This window comes from Athene cunicularia (assembly GCF_003259725.1).
Source record: "Athene cunicularia isolate RWA chromosome 12 unlocalized genomic scaffold, athCun1 chr12_part1, whole genome shotgun sequence".
In the NCBI taxonomy this organism is placed as follows: Eukaryota; Metazoa; Chordata; class Aves; order Strigiformes; family Strigidae; genus Athene; species Athene cunicularia.
Window position 1 is genome coordinate 1,326,341 of NW_020799116.1, and position 22,157 is coordinate 1,348,497.

Below are 22,157 nucleotides of genomic sequence, written 5' to 3' on the forward strand. Positions count from 1 at the left end.
GCATGAGGAAAGCTGCTTTATTGGGCAGAGCTGCTGCCTCTTAAGAAAACTGCACGCTCCTAAAAGCTGTTCCTCTTGTGCATGGGGCCAGCAAGCCTGATGGCTCTTCCTTCAGAGGTGCAGAGCCCTGGTCGCTTCTGTTGATGCTTCAGGACAGCAGCTGCTTAGTACCTCGGAAGAATTTCTGACTATTGAAACAAGGGAAGTATTTGGGAATTACAACTAGGACGTGATTTTGAGAAAAGCGAGTGGTAGGACATAAACTGCTGCTTGGGGTGTCTGGAGTGTGAAGAATGCTGTTCCCCATGTGAGAATTCAGTGGGTCAGGTCCCTCAAGGGCAGGCTTTTACTTTGGGGGTGCTGGTGGTAGAAAATTCTCCAAAAGGCGCTGAGACTATAGGGAGGTGGATGTGGGGAAAAGGATGGAGCCTTAGAAAACTGAGACTCCTCTCATGGGATTACTAATGCGAAGGGTGGGGGAGAGGTGGAGATTTCATAGAAGCAGTCTTTCTCTGTCGCATTAGCATTGTGAGGGGAAGCTGTATGCCTGATTTAAGTATAACATGAAACAATCTGCCAGCCGGCTCCCTGAAGAAGCCCGACAGAAGGAGATGGGAAAATTGTCAGGATATATTAGACCAAATGTTGTTGCTAGTCCTAGTGGAATTTTTTTCCTTCCTGTTTACAAAGAAGGTCTTTGTATGTCTGCAAATCAGCAAGGTTAAAGCTGCCAGGAAAAGGGCTTTTCTCTGATATCTTTAAAGTCCCCAGCTCCCAAAACATGTGGTTTCTTTTTCTTTGTCAGCTTTAAAGTAAAGCGGTGCCTGTGTTGCCTCTGCACAATCCGTGCCCTCTGTTGCTGTGCTCGGAACGTCGGCGCATCCATTGCCAGCCTCCGTTACCTGATGCTTCCTCCTTGCCTCCTGTAAATCAGACTCGTAGCCTTTTCAGTGGAGTGTATCTTTAGCAAATGCATTTACCAATACATCTTTATTGCATGCGGTGCGGGCGGAATGTGATTACCAAAGAAGACAGATTGCATTAAACTTCAGCATATTTGCAAGCTGCGGCTCCAACCCGCCTGAGGAAGGGCCTGGGATGCTGCCAGCCCTGAGCCCCAGCCCGACATTGTTAAAAAGTAAATTGGAAGCTAAATGACTGGTAACAGCAGAGGGCAGTGAAAGATCCTATTAACTTGGATCCTCTTTGGATTTGGGTGGTGGATTTTTTGGTAGACTTTCTTGATCAACCAAAAACTGGGGGTCATTTGAGTTCCCAGAGTATTCAGTCGACTTCAGAAATTTTTTCCCTGCTGTTATATAAACTTCCTGGAAGGAGCGGTTCATAGGACATGAATTTGCTGTGGATGATGACAATATGGCAGAAAATCTCCTTGCTATGTTTTAAGAAGGGGCAAGAGAGACTAAGGAATAGGTAAGAAAACCTTGCAGCTGCACATAGGTGCTAGAGGGTTCTGCAACTCCAAATGCAAATAAAACTCGTGTAAGGCAGTACATCTGTAGTTTCCTTTGTCCCAGGACAGCTCAAGCCCTGTCAGTTTGCCTCACTGCTCTTACGGAGTCCTCTGACTCCTGAGATATATGTAGCGATCACAAGCTGTTGTGTTTTTTCAAGAAGGATTAAAACTTCCTCCTCCCTTCCCCTCTTAAGCTGTTATTTTTCTTTAAGTTTAAATTAGCATCTTCTACCAAATGGCTTTGTCTCACGCATTCCTCGTTCAGGAAATGCAGGTTGGAGGAATGTGGGAAAGAGAGGCCAGAATCTCTTCATTTCTTGGGTGTTTTTTTTCTTTATTTTTTAAACACAATTTGTTTTCCAATACAGGAGGTTGTAATCAAAGCTGGATGTGTGACTTCAGCTCACTTGCACGCTGGTGATTTGTTCTGCTTTTTACTAAAGATTTTATAAGGCTTGGTGAATATTCTTTAATGAAGCATCTGGTTCTCTGCAAGTTCCTTTTGATGGCTGGTAAAAATGTCTCCAGGGCATGGTATACATTAGACTCAGAGAAAGCAAGCTCTCGATTTCTAGACTGAAAATTACAGCTTACAGTGGATGAGAATAATTCTTTGCGTCTTCCCCCTCACTGTGTTGGTTTGAGACTCTCCCGTTGGGCCCCCATTTCCCTTTGCCTGTTGCTGTGCGCATCTCTGAGCCAGGAGCTGAGATGCACCCCCAGTTACTTCTGCCCCACGGACAAATACATCAGGCAATCGTTTCATGAGTTTTTAAATTTATTTTCTACTCGTTTCCTGTATGGGCCCTCTTACTGGGACAGGTTGCTTTATTGTAGTGTGTGGTAGGGCTCTACCTGACATGACCTGGTTTGTGTGTTTTCTGTCCATGAGGGCTGCTTTTGTAGGCAAGGGGCAGAAACAGGCGCTGCTAGAGCATGTTGCACCTGATCCTAGAGCAGCCTGAGGCAGGTCAGCTGAATTGCCGCCCACAGCGAGTATTTCTCTGTTGCTCCGGAGGCTCATCCAGGCCACGGGCACCAAAGTTCACGCCCGCAGTGGGATGTTCATGGAGCGATGGGAGCAGGACCCTGCCCTGAACCTCTGCCGTTGTAGCTAGCGTGCTTTCAGCTTGCCCTGCCTAACCTGCTCTCTAACTTGGCCGTTTATACCATCCTGCACGTGAATATTGTTGGCGTGGCCAGCAGCTCCCTGCTGCGGCGCCAGCCCGCTTCGGCTCTGGGCTGCTCATTGCATCCTGAGCTTTGCTTGTGTGGAAGCTCTCTGACTTTCAAGTACGTTACTGTAACGTCTCCTGTTTAATTTGGGAATGTTTTATCTTTTCTGGTGGTCTGTTTTCTTGGCTCTGCAGAACTTCAGCTACAGCATAAGAATTGCTGGCTTTAAATCTAATAAAAGCTGGGATAATGGGACAGCTGTGGGAGGGGCAGTTCCCATTGTGTCTTTTAAAATTGCCTGTAGTTTATTGACCGCAAGTTTCACCAAGAGCTACTGCTGCCGTTAGATAATGAGAATTGAAAATTGCTGCTGCTGCTTCCCCAAGGTTTTATCTCATGCCAATGAGAGGAGGGTGTGGAAGGAAAAGGAGAGTGGGCAGTGGAAATCTGCGTAATTTCTTACTTTGAGTCCAGATGGAAGGGAAAAACAAATGATTTTTTTTAAAGTCTGAGTCCTATTAGTGAATTGCATCCCTCCCCCTGCAAATACACACTCGTGCAAGCTTTTCAGAGTATTTGTGACCTGTTTTGCTTCCCTTACATCCTGTTCACATCAGTAGGCAAAATCTGAATTTCCATCAAATTTTAGTTGGTTAATTTGTTATGTAATTGGTGGTTATACCAGGGAATCTCTGACCAGCTGCCACTTGAAAAATGCAGCCTCTGGTGACCATATATTAACGTGATTAGAGATTTCAAACAGAACCTCCTTCATGTGTCTGTGTGCGGAAAGATGTCTGTTAGTGAAAAGCGTGTATCCCTTTCTCTCCAAGTGTTTTTTTACTGTCTCTAGGTGCCTGTCTTTCACAGAAGGACCAAGGTGAAATTCTTGCGCTCTAGCTCCTGGCCAAACCAAGCTATAAAGAGCTGCACACTCAGACACGTGTATTCCCTTGTCAGTAGGAGCTGTATACATCGAGCTAGGAGCCATTCATAATTCTGTGCTCTTTCTCCCTGTTCTGCGTCCAGCTTCTCACGAGTCTGCTATTCATAACAGACCAGGGTAAAGCTACATCTATGAAGGCTTTAGGGCTTGTCTACATAAGGAAATTACAGTGTAGTAAACTGGTGAGTGAGTTTGTGGTACAGCAACTTCTCTGTTTATGAACATTCTGGGTTTGTAATGGAAGTGCAGGGAAAATTCACACTCGTTTAACTGTGAGTCACTCTGACATGCAAACAAGCCCTTGAAAAACACCGATAGACTGGATTCCCGTGGAGGTAGACTTTTAACATAACCTTGAGTTGACTGCATTCTCCTTTGCCCTTGACTGTAATAAAAAGGCATGTGCTCAATTCACTGTGCCTACTTCTCCCAGGGATCCCTGTGAAAGCCCAGCTCCCCTTTGGGGCGCAGCAAAGCATCACAGCTCTGCTGGAAGTCTGTGTCTCGCGCGTGGGCAGCGCCCTGGATTGCTGAGAAGGTGCTGCATGTCGTCGGGCCGTGTCCCGTCCCCGTGGAGCAGTTTTGCTCCAGCGTTTGGGATCCTGCTGAGGTGTGGCCTGCTGGGAGCTGTCACTTCCACAACCTGGGCCACTCTGCTTTAGAGAAACAGCTCTGGGATGCGTTGGACACCGCAGGCTGTGCTGCAGGTGGCTCTGATCATATTAGGCTCTTGTTAAAGAGTTGTTTCCATGCTGATGGATTGCAAAATGCTTCATAGATTGTTTGTGTACTTACTGGAGTAGAGAGTAGCAGCCAGTGTGTGTGTGTGTGAGGGGGAAAAAAACTTTGGACAGGTATAGCAAGGTCCACACTCTGCCGGGATTCCTCCTCCCCCAGGATTCCGCAGAGGTAGATCTCAGCTGTTGAAGTCTCATCAAGGAGATATAAATATATCACACAGTGTGCTACTTGAAATGCGATATATCTAACTTGGAAGGCTTTAGGGTGGTTTGAGCTTTCTGAAATTCAGCTTTGTAGTTTCAGATAAATCTGTGTTTCCTACCTGGAGGATGGGTATGCCCGGCCAGGTATACGCTTGCCCTGCCTTTCGTCAGGCAGTCCTTGCACAAAGCAAACAGACAGGTAGAGAGTTTTTCTTGCCTTCCCTGTAAAATCAATTCTCTTTTTTAATCCTTCTCTCTTCCAACCTTTATTTGTGCAAATGCTGTAGTGATAACACTATTGGAGGAGTTTATGACTCAATAAATGGCCCCCACAAGGGAGTCAGTGGAGAGGCCAAAAGCTACAGGCAGCTGCTGTTTGTTTAGTCGTAAATACAGAGGAGAGCAGCAGTGGATTAACTGTACCCAAGCATACCCTGACCTGTTATTTGCAAAGGTGAAAAGGATCCATATTTTGCTTCTAATCATAAAGGATTGAAACAGTTATTGTTTTGATTCTTAAGGCGGCGGTTCTTGGTTCTGGCGAGTCTTGCATCTGTACACAACGTTTCACATCCTCAAGAGTTCATCAGTGGATAAACTAAAAATATAGAGCTGCCTGAAAGGACATAAACCGCCATCTAATATATGAGGCATGTCCCAGAATAAAACGCTGGCCTACTTAAAATGGAAATAGCTGCTGCCTGTACCCAGTATTTACGAAACTGGAGGCCGAAGTTCTTTATTTGCTCCGTGTCTCAGCACTTCACGAAGCCCTGATGTTCCCCACAGCCTGGCGTGTCGTCAGCACTTACTGACCCACGTGAACCTTTGTCTGCTGTTTGCAGTCCACAGAAAGCCCGAATTGTGGCACCTCCTGGAGTTGGTAATTTTTGAAGAAAACAAGAGCACAAATAAACTTAAAACTTTTCTGCTTGCTTGGCTGTGCTTCAAGCCTCATCTTCCAGAGATACTGAGTCCATACCCTGCATCATCTTTTCCCCTCAAGTTCTTGTACCCGTTGCTTGGTCTGGAAGGAGGATTTCTGACCCCGTTTCTCTTCTCAAAACCAATCTGTTGTTCAACGCACAGTCCGTGTGCATTTATTTTTGGTTTTCTGGCTTTTGTTTGTTTGTTTTGATGCTGTTACAGTGAGGAAAGAATTGCCTTTGGGTCTAATTTCTCGCTTTGATGGTTCTGATCTTGGATATACTTACAGGTAAAGTTAATCAAAATATGTGTGTTTCACAAATGGTTTTAAAAGAAACTTTGTTAAAAAAAGGGAAAGAAATCAGGAGACCGTTACAATTCCAGAAGCTGAACTATTTGGTATTGTGTTATTTCTAAAATGCGGTCTATTCTACAGTTCTTATTTTAAAACTTAAGTTTGCCTGGACCTGTTTAAAAGCAGTCTCAAAATTTTTCTATAGTAAAAACACTGTAAGAGCTGGCCAGTCAGGAGCGGGAAGTCATAGCTGACTTGATGCTGTGATGTCTTTGTGCAGGTGAGTCTGAAAAAGTTGTATATCAAAATTTCAAGCAAAGTAGGGCCAAGCACTACAAGGACAGGAATATGTTTCTCTGATGTATTGTTTTTTCTCACTTCAAAAAAAGTATTTTTCTTTTGGCTTAAATTAATGGGACCTACATGAATCTGCAACATCTACCAGGTTTCTCTACTTCTGTGCTCTCTGTATGGGGTGTTAGGCAGCGTCTTCCTGAGAACTGTAGCCTGTAATCAGTCGGGCTTATCTAGTATGGGAAACAGTTGCTTGGGGGTGAGAGTGTGTTGTGATACATCATGCTGGTTTTAACGCCAGATTTTTTTCACAAAAGATTTGTAGCACTGTGTTGGCAAGTTGGAAGTGGAAATTCTTACTCGGATTAATTCCGGGAGACTGATGACCAAGCAGTCTTGGACAGAAAGAAGTTGATTTCCAATTTTTAAACTATATGTTTTGCTGCTGAAGTTAGATTGAAACAGATCCACAAAAATTGCTGTCGGTAGCAACTGCTGGTTAGAAGCACAAGGTCAGTGGTCAAATGCCTTCAGACTCCCAAGAAGTTCCAAAATAGCCCTGACTTCCATAACTTCTGTGCTAACGTTAGATCCATTCTCTGACAGCTTGGCTATAACTTGGGAGATTATATCAGTGATGCCAAAGTCTTTGTGACAAACTGGGGAGACCAAAGATTTGTTGTGCCCCGCGTTGGTTGTAGTCTGTGCAGGATGGTTTCCTGCTCCCTGCGCTTTGCAGTTCCCGCACGCCATCCAGTAGCTATTTTTGTTAGCGGGTCTTGGGGTTGAATACCTTGAGGACTAACAGGATTTAGAGCCCTCACCGCTCAGCTGGATGTGTCTGTGCAGACAGCACGCTCAGGGGTTATTCTGGTGGCGCTGGTCGCGGGCCAGCCGAGGAGTTGCTACCAAGCAAGCGAGGCTGCTCTAACTAGCCTTTCTTTGCAGTGCCAGAGAGAACTTGGGAAGCTAATGAACAACAGACGAGCCCTCCTTTTAGCAGGAATACAATCCTTTTCTTGTCAGGGCTGCGGCGTGTTGGAGGGGAAGGCTTGGCGGAACCTGTCCTGGTGCTGCCCTGGTGTTTGTTCTCTCCACAGAGCCCCTCTGTCCAAGGCTGTACAGCAGTTTGTCTGGTACAAAAATCTAAACTTTTGTGCTGAGGTTTCTTTCTGCGTTGTGCCTGCATGAATTGTTTGTGGTTTTCACCCCCGTGTGACGCTGTTTGTCTGCCTAACAGGCCCCCTTGTCTGGAGATACTCCCTAGCACACTGGGGATTTTCCAAAGCAATTTAAAGCTGTTAGTCCTAGCTAGACCTTCCCAAGCCAGTTGAAGCAACCTTTCTGGACACCAGTGCTTCAAGTATAGGAGCAAGACACGTTGAAGACAGTGTGTTACAGTGATCTGAATACAGCGTTAGTTAGCCCTGCTGCTGCTACGTTCATCTGTTGGCAAGAAACTTTCAGTACTAACACGTTTTTTGGTTAGAGGCCTTTGTTGGGGGCCTTTAAGAGTTGGTGGAAGGCTCTTAAAAGACCTCTGCATTCAGAGAAGCTGTCCAGAAAGCCAACACTTGTTACAGTTAGAGTTTGTTACCTTTTATAATGTGAGGGAAGCGGGTAGTGAAGCCTTGAGTTAGGATGGTGCTTCAACGTCTCGTGTATCTTCCTGTTTCTGGAGTTGGAGAAGCATGCTGCTCTATGCTGTTAAGCCTGAGTGTGCATCCAGAGAGGCAGACAAAATTATTTTGACAATGTGTTTGCTCTTTGTCCCTGCTGAATGCTTGTTTGTCCTGTATAAATGGATTTCAGGACCAGCCAACCTCCAGCTCTGAATTAGTCTAATAAGGTATGGTAGGCAGGGTTTAAAGGTCATTTTGCAAGCAGCTGGTTCCCTGCATATATTAGGGGGAATGATTTTTAAAATAATGCTATTGGAAAGCTGTTGATTTAACTTTTCAAATATCTGTATGCTGTAAAATCTCAACTCTTCTGCTTCTGTCCTTCAAGCTCTCTGCTTGCCCTCTGCCTGCTTATCTCTCTGTCATTTCCGATTACCTCTACCCATCTGCCTTGGCATTCTCTCCCACTCAGTTTATCAGTCCATGTTTGCTGCCCACAAGGACTGGGTTTATTTTTCAGAGCAGCTCATCTGTTGGGTTACTTCAGAGCTGCGTGACAGAAAGCTGAGAGTTACTTGGTTCGGTCTGTTAGTAAAGCATTATTACACTGTTCTTTTATTGGGGGACTGGGAGTTCTGAACAATACCACTACATCTGCAGCGGTTCTGTGTCTTTGCAGGTACTAGTTCCCTTCTCAAAATTAATTTAACATTGATGAAAGAAGATCATGAGATTTATGTTTTTTTAACTCCTGAACAGGTTGGAGTGCTCGCAGTGATCATTCCAGCTTCTCTCTGTGGAGTGTGTGCTTCAATCCTGACCTGATCTAGGTGTTTCATATGGAAATGGAGAATGGTTTTCATTTGCTTGTTCCCTGGATTCCTCCTTGAGTTGCCAGTGAGGATGATTTTGAGTGTTGTGGTGATTTATATGCTGTGGACGCTGTCTTAAAAGCTGAAAGGAGCGCCCATTTACCCAGGTCACGCAAGCCTCCGCCAGGTCTGTGATGGTACCTTCCTAGTACAGTTACCTGCACCTGTACACCCCCCTGGATCTTCACATCTCCTTTCTGCTCTTTTGAAGTTTCATTCACAATATATATCCGCAGAAAATCAGACAACAAAAAGGAAGCTTAAAGAATTGTGAGATGATAGCAGCTGCAACATTTTTTTTCCCCTTTCATTCAGACTGGACTGCCATAAAACTTTTATGTTTGTCTTATATTCTGAATGTTTCCTCCTCATGACTTGCAACTGTTCTGAGTTTATTCTCTTCTTTAGTACTGTGCAGTTCTTCAACCCAGCTACTTAAGCAATTAAGTTTCTGTCTAGGACACACCGTTGGGCTTTAGATGTTCTGTTAACGGCAGGCAGCTTCTTCCTGTTCTCGAGGCTGTTCTATGTAGCCGTCTCTTGGCTATCGTGGAAATAGGTGAGGGATACTGGGCTTAACTGATCTGTGGGTTCTGTGTGGCTGCCTGTTAGGGGCTCAGACCAGCAGTGCCCAGCTGCATGATGGGTCCTGCGCTGCTGCTGTTTAAACGACACTCTGCTGCGAGAGTCTCTTTGCTGATAGGACTGTAAGCCTTTGGATCAAGGGTTGGAACTACAGTTTGCAAAGTGATTATGTGCATGTGTCAGCACCAGGGAGAGGTTCAGAAGAAAAGTGTAAGCAAACACGTATTTGTGGTACAAACTTCAGGGAGAACTGTGTGATTTAGTGGAGTATATTTGCATAAGATTAAAAAAAAATTCAGAAAACTTCTAAATATCAAAGAATTGAGGTTTGTATCTTCTGGATGAGCCAGCAGGGCAAGTAATATACTCTGTTTCAGTTATGTACTTGATAACTTTATGAAAGAAGTTCTTTGACAGAATAAGAGAATTTCTGGTTATAGATACAACATGGAGACTTGCTGATCTCTCCAAAGGAATCTGAAAGGAGAGAGAGTTACTGTTTGTTTGTCCCATCTCATTGCCATCTTAATTCCATGTTTGAGCACTTCTGCTGATTGCTTTTCACAGGCAGAAGGGAGAAAACAGACGTCTTTTGGGGCACTGGCTGCAGCTAAACACAGTATGTCAGTAAATTATATGGGTACTTCTGATGACCCTCTGGGCTCTCTGACACAGGACTACGGTGTCTTCCCATGGATTCAGGTGTACACCAGTTGCTGAGTTGGAACACAGGAGATTCCCTCAAGCTCTATCAGCAGGAAGAGTTGAATGCGTTTGTCTTTAGTAGTGCTGAAGGTGGCCCACTTAGGATTATCATCATTTAACAAGCTCCATAATATTTCCATGCCCTAGGATGTTGGCAGTAGTGTTTAACTTCCTGTGGCACGTCAAAGTTATATTTTGCCTTTCAGTACCAAGCCTAAGTGTGTTCAGGAGTATCCTGAGGCTCAGGAAGGCTTCTCAGGTCTTGTAGAACTAGACAGCCATTGAAAAATGTCATGGATGCTGTGATCCGGGTAGGATTCCTCTCAGCTGTGCATACCTTGGGCTGATGTGATGAAGGCACTGTGATAGGGCTGGAGTGCACGAGAGAAATGTTTGTGGAGAGCTCGTACTGCCCCAGTGATCACCTTACTGTTCTGCAAAAGCCAGCCTTAAAGCATCCTTACAGACTGTGGTTTGACCTCTCTGGAGCAGAAGCAGGTTCATTGCTGAGGATAAACAGGGTCTAACGTTCTGATGAATTCCCTCTTTGCAGCCTTTAGCAAACGTCTTGAGGCACTTGGGGTGCCGCGTTGTTCAATAACAACAAGTATTTTGGAAACTGCTACATGTGAAAGTCATACTTTGTTCTGGTTTGTGCTGATGGGGGTGATGTGAGCTCAGACCGGTTTGGCCTGAACTCGAGACACCCGAATGCTCCCAGGTTCCTTGTTTAGTTCAGTATCAAATGTATGATTTGACCTATGTTCTGTGATCCCATATGCTGGCTGGGAGATGAGCAAGAGAGGTCCCAGGCTGCATGGGACAGTTCCTGGTGCCGCCTTGCTTTGCTGAGCCTTGACATTTGCTGCCCTAGAGCCCCATAAAATGCAGGAAGGTCTCTCCAGTCGTGTAGGTGTATTAGCAGGTTTCTCGCACTGATGGATTAGAGCCAGGCTGTGTTCAGTAAATGTGGATAAATAATAAAAGGTGAGATTGTGTGCAGTGATCCCAAGTCTCCTTTCTCTAGCTGCCATCTCCTGTCTGTTTGCTGGAAACCTTTGCACAGGCAAACGGCTTTGCTTGAGAGAACAGGCTATGCACTGTTTTCTGACATAGCCAAAGGTGCCTGACACAGAGCCGAAGGAGAGCTGCTCTCCCAGGGACTGAAATGTCAACAAAGATGTTGTACTGCCTTACAGGGCCCTGACTTGCTTTTGTCTGAAAACTGAACAGATGTTGGAAGGTCAGGAGCTTTGCCATACACAAAGCAGCCCCTGGAGAGCCGGGCAGAGCCTGCTCTGTGTCACGGGTAACACTGTTCGGAGTTTAATGTGCCAGCACTTCCCCTGAACGTGCAGCTCCCCCCAGCATGTCTGGAGTTTTACCCTGATGAAGGAAACGGGGCTCCCACAACCATGTGCATCCGTGAGCCTGGTTTCTGTCCCGCGCTCTGCTTGCTCTGAACCTGCCGGTGAGTTGCAGTGATGTTCCTCAGAAGGCACAAAGGCTCTGAAGTAATAAGCTCCTGTATGTCTTGTGAAAGCAGGCAATTAGGTGGAGGGAAGGGGCCCCAGCGGTGCTGGTGCAGGGGGGAATGGTATTGACTCACCCTTTATTAGACATCAGTTTGGTCACGGAGGAACTTAACCTAGAGGCACGAATCTGGAGGAATCCAAGTGACTTCAGTTCTGCTGCTCATGAAATGGCCAGTTCCTGCTTGAAGACTCTGGCTTGCCTAAATGTGTGAGGGGCTGACTTGTGCTTTCCACTATAATCTGCTTCACTGGAGAGACTCAAGAAGGGCAGCACTGCAGCAACTCAGAAAAGAGAGCAGCCTTGGTTTTAGGGATTGTCCTTTGGAAAATGCCTTCTATGTCCAAGTATTGATTTCATTCTTTGCTTTGAGTAACGGAAGCAAACCCCTTGTTGCAAGAGAGGGCCACGGAAAGAGCCCAGCTTTCAAAGTTAATAGCTTGATCCTTTAATGCATGTCCTCGTATTTTTAGGATGAGATAAAAGATATGGTATTGGGTGTGAGCAACCTGGAAGAAGAAAAGAGCTCATGGGTTTGAGGTAGCTTGTGGTCTTGCTTCCCGCACCTCTTTTTGTGTTGTTCAGTCAAATGTTTCATGTTTGGGAAATTTAAACTCTGGGGACCGAAGCAACTGCTGATCCTTGCTGGCCTCAGCACCTTCTCCTCCGAGCAGCAGGCAGGCGGTTGGCAGATCTGCTGCAGCCTGGGTTTGCTGCTGCGTGTTGAGGCAGGACAGGGAGCGAGGTGAGGGAAGAGCAGACTCTGCAGTGTTGTGCTCCTGGTACAACAGAGCTGTGAGGGGAATAGCCCGAGATATGTCAGCTCACAGACGGGCGCAGCTGGGGTCGCCGGCTCTGACATGGGTGGCTGTTGTGTCTGGCAGCCCTCGGTCAGAGCTTGGCCGCAGGGTCAGTGACTTTTAACTGCCTTTTTCAGTCCCCGCTGGTCATCCTTGTCCATCCATCATTCAGCCCTTTGGCGTGACTGACAGGAGCTTATTCCAAAGCTTAATCGGAGCGGAGCGTAGTAGTTGTGGCTTGTGGCCGTTGAGGAATCGGTCGTGTCAGCAGGTCTGCACGTGGGCTTTGGGCACTACAGCAGAGGATCCGATCTGTACAGTTCTCTCAGGCCCTGCGAGTACAGTGTTAGGCTTTGAAGCGTGGTTTCCTCTGTGCTCTGCTTTCCCACAAAATCTTCAGGCATGATCCATCAAGGAGTGTGAAATATATTCAGAATCCCACTGCTGCCTTTTTTTCACAGTCAGCAGGGTTGTGCTTTCTTCTCCGGTGTGGAGTTGTTTGCTGTTGAGAATAAGCAGTCTCTTTTCTTGTGATTCCTTACCTCTCTTTGGGACGTGATGCCATCAAGAAAACCAGCTGTTCCAATCTGAGAGTTTACCTCTGCCTTCGTGCTCTCTTGTCGATTCTGTTGAATCAATGAAGTGTTGCAGTACTGTAGAGAAAAGGGGGTTGTGAAGAAATGAAGAGTGAGATCACACGGCAAGATTATATAGAAGAGGATTCATATCCTGTCGCACAGTTCACAGTGGCTGTGTCTGGAACCAGATCTGCTATAATAACAGAAATCCCCTCATGGAAACTTGAATCTCAGATCCAAATCCTTGGTTCATTAAGTTGTGGGATCTGAGAGTTCCCACATGGAGAAGAGAGCTAGCTAATCTCAGTATCTGGGGAGACCTGACAGCAAGTCCTGGCTGCTCCTGCTGGGAAGATGGTGGCTTTGATAGGTGTTATGGAAAAAATTGTTTAAAGGAGAGAAGTAAGGGAGATAATCCCTGGATGCCAGCTGTAGCAGAAGGATAAGGTTGAAAATACTCTTCCTGTAAATCCTACAAATTGCAGTTCTGACTCTTAATATCTTGAACCACTGTCTCAAACCTTTGTCAATACGGGCTCTTTGCCTGTGACTCTCAGATTCAATGGCATCTCTGTTCAGCCAAGAAAACTGCCAGGTTGTGCTTTGACTTTGGTTCCAGCTGTTCAGTGCAAAAAGCTTTCATTGCCGCTATGAAAAGCTTTTCTTAAGGGACAACATAAAACAGTAGGAGTGTTGTGGTGCTTGAAGGTTGAAGTAGGCATCTTCCCTTGAGGAGAGTCTTCCGAAGCACAGCAGTCTAGTACACTGTCAAGTGGATAAAAGGTTATAAGGATTGTGCGTTAATCTGTAGCTCTCTGCAATTAATCTCCCCAGCAGGTTTGGATCTGACTGATGTTCGGATGCACCAGGCAGGTATGTAAGGGAATTTCTTCAGTGGCTCTGAACTGCTCCACAAGCCTCTGGGCTGTAACTATGCGCTTGGGTCCTGCCTGCTCTTCCTCACGATCCTTGGTTCTCGCTCCAGCTTCGTTCTTGCTTTGCTCTCTCTCCGTTGGTACTTTCCTTGGCTTCACCACCTTTGGTTTGTACTTGGCCACGCTACCTGGTCCATCCTGATAGCAGGAAGGATGGGAAGTTCACACCATCCTGTGTGTTTCACCCCAGGCAAGCTTGTGTTCTTCCTGATAATTGCCTCAGAATCAACAGTTGGAAGCGCTTCTTGGTCTTGGCACCAATTTTTCAAGTGCCACTGAAGTTTTGATGAACTTCCGGAGTTGTGTGTTGTAGAGCTGTAAGAACCTGGCTTCTTGATTTTTGACTTGGCATTTCTTATTTGTAAGTTTATTTTTGGGTATGCATTTGATTCTCTCTCCCTCTTTCTCTTTAAAAAAAATGGACCAACAATATCTTAAGGTTTTCAAAACTGTTTCCCTGAAGTTATCTGGAATTCTTCTCTTGAGCTTAAAACCAGTAGGAATTTGCCAACCCTATTGGGCGGGATTTATAAATGTGAAGATCAAGGAATCCTCATTTTGACCCGCTGGAACCAGAGGCAGTTGCCGTCTAGCACTGCCAAATTATTTCTCCCATCGTGTTTTGGTTTTGTTTCGTGCTGTGCCGAATTCGGGATCGCTAGGAATGCCACGCTGGTTCTGGGCTGGGTCTCCCTTAGGTCAGGACAGTACACAGCAACTGTCTGGGCTGTAGGCAGGGTGAGTGGCTCTCGGACTGTTCTGTGACTGAAGCTCGAGCTGCGGGTGTTTCGCTGTGTGGCTCTGACACCGCTGTCGCTGGGTGACGCCTTCCTCGCTACCTTGAACGGGCACTTCTGGCCACCTGTAGGATTTCTCTTGTAGTATGTACAAGCAAGCTAGAGATATGCAATTGCCTAGTTTTACTACCTCCTCCTCCTTCTATTTACTTGCCTTTTTCTAGAATCTGACTTTTCTAGATTCAGATTTTTCCTTTCCCCTCTGTCTTCATTTTTTTCTACCTACTTCCTCCCAGTGTCTCTGCATCCTCCCCCTCCCTCCCTCCTCTCCTCTCTTCTGTCCCCTTCGTTTGCATTCCTTTCATTTTAAAATCTGTATTGGAGCTGACACCAGGCTGCTTGTTCCCTGCAGCACAGAACTGCCGGTTTGGAAAGAGGAGGCTGCAGTTCCCTCAGGGGGCAAGACAGAGTTCAGTGTCTGTCTTATTTTTAAATATGCGTCTGAACATGGCTGATCAGAGGAGCAAAAGCAGTCTTTGGGTTCTGCGTACTGGAAGCTCATAAGGACATAGACTAATCCTCTGCATCCCCCTGTGCTTCTCATTGAACATGAAAGATGCTTGGCACAGGGGAGATGGACTCCAGGAAACATGGGTAAGATTCAGAGACTCCATGGAAGGAGGGTAGAAGGGTGTGGGTGCTGGTGTAAGCCTCACACCTTCTTTTTCTGCTTCAGCTTCTTTCTCATCTTGTCAGATTTATGCACTTTTTTTTTAACCCTGAAGGATCCCGAAGTACATTACTCGGCTATACATCAACCTTGGTGGATGCTGTTTGCCTTGGGCAAGTAAAAGACTGATGAGTGATCATCACACTGGTACGGTGAGGGGTCAAACTGGGATATCCTGGTTCCACGTTATCACAGCCAGTGCTGTGACAAGGTACCAGAGATGGGTTTGAAGGTTTCCCAGTACGAGTAGCAGCTCTGCTACGGCAGGTTATGTACCCAGCTGGTGAGTTTCCTAAATGCTTTTGTTGTGCGACTCTAGCTGCTGGCATCTGTTCAGGGAGCACAGTGATGTAGTCACGTAAAGGGAAAAAAAAAACCCAACAAACCAAAAAAAGCAGGTGCTTACTGGTCCAACAGCTCTTGCCAGCAGATGAGGATCAGAAGTGAAAGACAGCCTATTGAATTAAAGCTGCAGTCGTAATTGTAGTTTAGAGAAAATGTCTGTAGTTTGGCAGAATACCGGGGTCCTGATTCTTGCAAAATTGTGTCGCAGGGTCTCTCAGGACCAGGGGAAGATCAAGACTTCTATTGGAAACCTGTCAGCCCCGTTAACTTTCTGTGGCACAGGCTGTTTTGGTCTGGCATAGACACGGGGTAAGCACTACTCCTTTCGGCAACACGTTGGACGTTTCTGGTCTTTCAAGTGGTCAGACCTGGTCTGTGTAGCTGGGGACGTGCAAGGTGGTTGCAGCCAGAGGTGTGAGGGCCGCTGCAGGCTCATCCTCTTCGTGTTTTCGTTTAGTATCATTGACTAGTGAGCAGCCTAACCCATCTGAGGAGATACCTGACAGCATCAGGACTCAACACCGGGTGATTGTCAGCTGGAAAAGTAGTGGCCATGTTCAGGATAGGTTGAAGTAGGCTCTACTCTGGAGAGAGAAGAAACATGCGGATTGAGGAGGCTACACTTCAGTTCTTTAGAAATGCTCTAATAATCCTGGAATAACAAATTCTTCTGATTGGAGAACTTGTCCTCTCATACAGGGATCTCAGTGTTTATGCTATCTAATGTCTTCCTTTGACTTAAAGAGAAAGGAGGAGTTTTGACTTTGCAGTTGAAGACTGGTGAAATGGTATGTGTGAATGATAGGAGAATGGACTGCTAGGGTGGATGGATTTGGCCTTCTGATTCTGCCTTTTTTGGTCAAAGGATCCATGTTTTTGGACTCCGATGAGGTGTGTTCAGTTGCTGTCCTTGGAACAGTTTGCTCAGTAATTTTGTGGAAGAGGTTGTGCATTGGAAGTGGGTGAGGAACAGAAACAAGAGCTGGCACTGTGCAGCTGATTTCTTCTCTGCAGTGCTGCATATTCAGTTGTCAATTTTTTCCTCTATTTTCTGAAAATTTTTGGTTTCTTGTTTTAAAATAGCTAGTAGAGAGAGAGGGTTCATTGCCTACGAGGATAGCTGGAGCTGGGTGGCAGATAGACCTTCCCTGGCCGGGTTCAGCCCCCCCCCCCCCCCGCCCTGAGGGTGGCTCTGCGGGAGCTTTGGAGCTGTCTGTGTTCCCCATCCCGAGGAGTAGCATTGTGGACACCGTGGCTTCTTATACTCTGCAATCCTGACTGGCATTATTCTTCCTCTTAGACCTCTCCTGAATAGCCAATCTGCTCATTGCAGACTGTGAGTTTTTTGTGAAAAATGACATGCCACCACATTCTCACAGGTTGGGAGCCCTGGATAACAGGGTGGTACAGTCCCCTGGGCTCTGCCAGATCTGGGAGAATTCCTTGGGAAAGCAAACCAACTGCTAGAACAATGCCCGCGTGGTCCTGTGTGACCTTGCTTTTGCTGTGGTGGGGAGCAGTTTCCAAAAAAGCATTAGAAAGGGTATGCCCAAAGTCGCTTTCATGTGTAACTTGGACTAATCAGGATTTGACCCTGAGTCCCTAGAGGTGGAAGGCTGCTGTGTTAACCCCCTCACTTCATCTCTTGCCAAGTCTGAAAATCCAGGTTCTTAAGAGGAACTCTTTCTTGTATGACCTTCATGCATGAAACAGTTTCTCTTTTAAAATGTTTTTTCCCCTTTATCAGTTATTCATTGAAGAGTCTCTTTGCATCTGTAGAATTTTGAAGGGTAGCTATTATTTTACCATTTTAATTTTCCCAGCTGTTCAAATAATTGTTTTAACCTCTCAGTGCCTGGAAATGTTTTTCACATCCTGGTTGCTCTGCGTTGTATTCCTTTGGTTTCATGTTTTAAATTACCAACAAATATTTTTTTTTCCCCCCATTCCAGATGGTTATTCTGTGACTTTCTTCTCTGTAGCTTAAAAGCTACATTGATCTGAACAACACGCTGGCCACAAGGATCTTGTGAACTTTCACTTTGTGATACTGGGCTCTCACGTCCTGTTTTGGGTTATTTTGTTGTTGTTCTTACTGTCCTCCCCAAGAGAAGCTCAGTACTCAGTCCTCCTCAAGAGGAATTCGGATCCCATGAAGACCAGAACAAGCTGTGGTTATTCTGAAAGATCTTGCCACTGGCCTCTCTAGAGTTACATTTCACTATGTAGAGAGCAGAGACAACGAAGCCAGCCCAGAATACTGTGTCTTCACAGAGTTTTACAGGTATTAAAGCATTAATTATGGTAGTGGTTTCTCTAGCCCCAAGACAAGGCTGTGCCAGCCGAGGACAAGGCAAAACTTGCTTCTGCTCTGCAGGGGAGGTTGCTGGTGGAGCTGGGTGAGGCCCTCAGTGCCCGTGTCCTGTTCCAGCCTGGGGACGATGCTCAGAGGAGGAGTGCTGCACCTTTGTGTCCTGTCTGGGGCAGAACACTTCCACGTGGGAGAACCTCCAGAGCAGCAGCGTCTCATTCCATAGCATCAGTTTTTTTTTTTTTTTTTTTTTTGTATGTCTTTAACAGTCTTGCCATAGGGACAGAGGTGGAATTTGAAAATAAGTAATTACATCCTGATATTTTGGACATATTGCTGCAGTTTCTCTTGCACGTTCTTCTCACGTGTTCCAGAAGTTCCAAAAGGTGATTTATAATTCATCAAACTAAGCGTAAAACATCTGACTGCAAAACCTATCAATCTGATCCCATCTCTTTCTAGCCCTTTAATTAGGGAAGCCCTGCTGAAAAATGTACCCATCAGCTCCTGAGAAATGGTGCATTCCTGGACCTTCAGTATAGATCTTGAGTTATCCAGGTGCCAGAATGCTGTCAGAACTGACAGATCTTAGAAAATACACCCACAGGCAGAACATTATCCATTATACTAGCACTGAGCAGTGGGCAGTAAGGAAAAATCAGCAGAGAATGTGTCTTTATCAACTTTAATTGGCTTTTCCCGTTGATAAAAATCAGTGTACCCGGCAAGGAAGAGAACCTATCTAGCAGCTTGATCTTTCCATCCCAGAGCTGAAGGGTGCAGTCCATCTCCACTGACGTGTGACGTGGACTTGTCTCCGCGCAGCTCCGAGCGGTGCGGCGGAGCCTGCAACCCACAGAGAAGGCTGCCAGTCTGTCCTCGGTGAGTGACCGTGTTTAAACAGGTGTGGAGAGCGAATCACTCCTGATAAGCTGGATTTCATCTGGGCTCTAGTTGCTCGAATTTTACTTCAGAGAGAATCAAACTTAGCTGAACTTTTCTCTGGGTCCTGGCTTGTAAGCGGTCCTGGATTAGGAGGGGCTGGGCTGTGAAATCAGGGGTCTGGGCAGTGGATGTACTGATATGGAAAGGAGACAGCGGGCAAAGGAGGCAGCAGTTTTGCAGGAGCTACAGGAAATGGCACGTGTAGAGGTTTGGGGAAGAGAACAAGCTTCTTCGGGGTCATTCGGCACTGCAGGTTTATATGTAGCTTTACATCAAAGACAAACAAGACAGCAACTGTGTGTGTGGATTTCTCCTGGGAAGGCTGTTCCGATGCCTCGCTGCAGCATGCTGGACTATGTGTAATGTTTTGGGTTTTTCCTTGGTGCTGCTTACATCTATTGCTATTAGATTTATGACAGTTTTATTATAGTAAAATGATAGAGTAAAGGTGATTACAAATCTGTTACCGTACTAGGTTTTTTCAGAGTTGATTAATGAGAACAACTGATTTATTTATGATCAGTTTGGCAATGTGTAGCACTTCTGCTAAATTCCGCAGGGTTTCCAAGCATTTATTTTGCCAAGTCAAACTCCTCTGTCTCATTTCCATAAAGAATGGAAAACGGAAGTACATCGACTTGGAAAAGGCACTTTAGTAAGGGACTTCTATTGCAAAAGTTTCCTTTCTACAGTCCTTGATGGTCTTAAAAACCGGACTGTAAGACCGTTGCACGGTTGCAGTCGTATAAATACCAGTTTAACCTTTGTATTTAAAACTTTTAAAAGCAAAAATTGCGAAGCTTTGTTGTTCAGACCACCGAAGGAACAGCCCTGTGTGCCGTGCAGGGAACTGCCCTGCTCTTGGTGCAGATCACTGGGACCTGCCGCAGCGTCTCTGCCGTGGCAGCACCGGTCCTTGTTCTGGGAGGTCCCGGCGCTCGGGCGGCGCTGAGGGGCGAGGGCGCAGCGGCGGGCTGGGCTGGGCTGGGTGGGCTGTGGCTGCTCTCTCTGCAGCAGAGCCCCCTCCGTGCCCCCAGGAGTGCAGCTCAGGGTGGGTGCGATGCCCGGCACAGCAGGCTCCTCCTCGGGGCACTAGAACCTGCCATGGGCCAAGCTGCAAGAATATGATGGACTTCATGGAAAAAATGTGTTTTTAATTTTTAATTTCTGCTTATCATATGGCTAGGAGAAACATAGTAGCTTCTTGTGTTCAGAAGGTTTCTGTAGAAACTTGAAGCAAGTAGGAGGGAGGGGTAACAAAGTCCATTCTGTTCCTCTGATTCAATCTGCCTATTTACAAGCCCAACCCATCAAGTACGTTGTCGCTGTTCCGTGCAGCAAGGGGAATACTGAGGCTTTAAAAGGCTTCTGTAGAATATATCCAAATCCACGTGAATAGCCTCAAACATCATGATTCACATGGCTTCCATGGATGCTGGCCATACTGCAGTCAGGGCAATTCCGTGGTGTTGATCCACATGCCACAGCAGTTTCACCAGGACACAGTTATCCTTGACTGCTGGCCCTAAACTCTGGTGTGGTGTTGCTCTCTGCTGTTACCTAGCCATCTCGTGCCTGGGTGAAAGAAGGGATTCCTCTGTCTGCGGCCCAGAGAGATGGTAAAGAACTGTAAGATTTATTATGCGTTATAAAATAATCATTCCGGATGAAATAGAACTGCAGAAGGAGATTTTGACGTCTTATTCTGAGATGGCAAAATGCTTCTTTGGTGGCCTAAAAGTTATTAAAGGTGGTGTTATCCTAGATGCTGAGTTTGCCAAGTGCACAGAGTAAGTGCAGAAGGACAGTGCCTGCCTCTGGCTCTGTGTCAGTCACTCCCTAAACGCTTGATGGTACCTGAGTGACCAGCTCCTCGCCTGCCTCCTGCTGAAAATCAAGGCTGCGTGATTTTTGCTATTTTTCTAAACCATTTGCTCCCTTTAATTGAGGACTGTGAGCCATTGCGTGCGCAGTGCCGCAGGATCCTTGTCGTGTAAGGCCCTTGATAAATATGTATTGTATTGTCAAGTGTTTGTAGCTACTCTGCAGGTAGCGGTGGAGAAGCGAGTTGCGTACAGTTAAGAGCTGTCGTGTCTCCGGGGTCAGTGGAAACAAGATGGCACGGGGGATTGTGGGAAGAGGAGCCAGGATACCTGCCTTCAGCATCACCTGCTAATAAACCAGCTATTTATAGATCAGCTGGGGCTTTGTCAACTGGATCGTTAAATTAATATTTACATACTGGCTTCATTGTCTTTCACTGAAAATCTCATTTGCATTAGTGCTTGGGCACAAGTGCAGCTTCCTGTGCTCCAGACACACGAGTGTGTTTGATCACAGTCCGTGGTTTGTAGCGTGTGTGTGTGAGAAACCATTCCTGATAGATTCCTGCCTTGCAAATCCTCTTCTCCCCATAGCAGCTCTTTCCCATCTTTCTGTGCCTCTCGTTTCTTACAGGAAAGCTCACCTTTGTTCCTAAATATCCGCAACTCATCATGAGGCTGATCTCGCCGGAGAGGAGCTGAGCAGCATTGCTGCATAGCAATTCCTGGTTAATCTCTGCCTCTCAGAGAGAGACTTGAATTGTTGATGGCTTGTGGGTAATTTAATAACTAGCAGACAAATAGGATGTGTAGATTGTAGTAACTTAGCCCAGATGCAAAATCCTCCCCCCCCCCAATCCCTATTTGCATCCGTTTGAATGAATTTTGTTCTAAAGGTTTGCTTTTTGCGTTTTAGCGCCGGCGGAGCGGCAGCGGGAAGAGTCGCTGCTCGGCCGAGCTGTGTTGATCGCAGCAGGCTCCACACCTGCCTGAGCACTTCCAGCCCCCGGGGTGCGTGTCTGCGTGCCTCTGCCTTCCAAAAGGGAAGAGTAATCTACTTGCTAGAGGGGTGTGTGTGTGTGTGTCTCTAGTCCTTGGACGACCTTGAACAGTCATTTAACTGGTGTTTATTTGCCCATCTCTACCTGGGCAGATATTACTTCTGTGGTTTGGAGTGTTGAGGTTGAATGGATGTCTCAGAAATGTTGTGGATGAAAAGTGTTACTGAAACACAAGGCATTCACAGCGTCTCTTCAGACAGCTGATCCGAGTTCAGGTTCACCTGCCTGTCTTGCTCTTTCTTGCTTCAAAGCTGTTTGGACACTTGGGTTGTGTGGAAGCGGGGACGCAGGAGGAGCGGGGCTGTGACGGGGCTGTTGGGCAGGAGGAGCGGGGCTGTGACCGGGCTGTGACACAGGAGGAGCGGGGCTGTGACGGGGCTGCGATGCAGACAGGTGTCAGCCTTCGCTCAGCTTCCACCTCTTAGCGCTTGCAAGGCCGTTGATAAGGTGCTGTTACACTGGTATTTTGTGTTATTCCTAACCTGTCTTTGGCCTGCGAAGGGTCTGATGGTATCT

At 46.4% G+C, this 22,157-nt stretch overlaps 1 protein-coding gene across 2 annotated transcripts in view; it reads left to right on the plus strand.

Annotated features, from left to right (window-relative positions):
• Positions 1–22,157, plus strand: part of CHCHD6 (coiled-coil-helix-coiled-coil-helix domain containing 6) — a 113,220-nt gene that overhangs the window by 76,086 nt on the left and 14,977 nt on the right. The window lies entirely within an intron of this gene.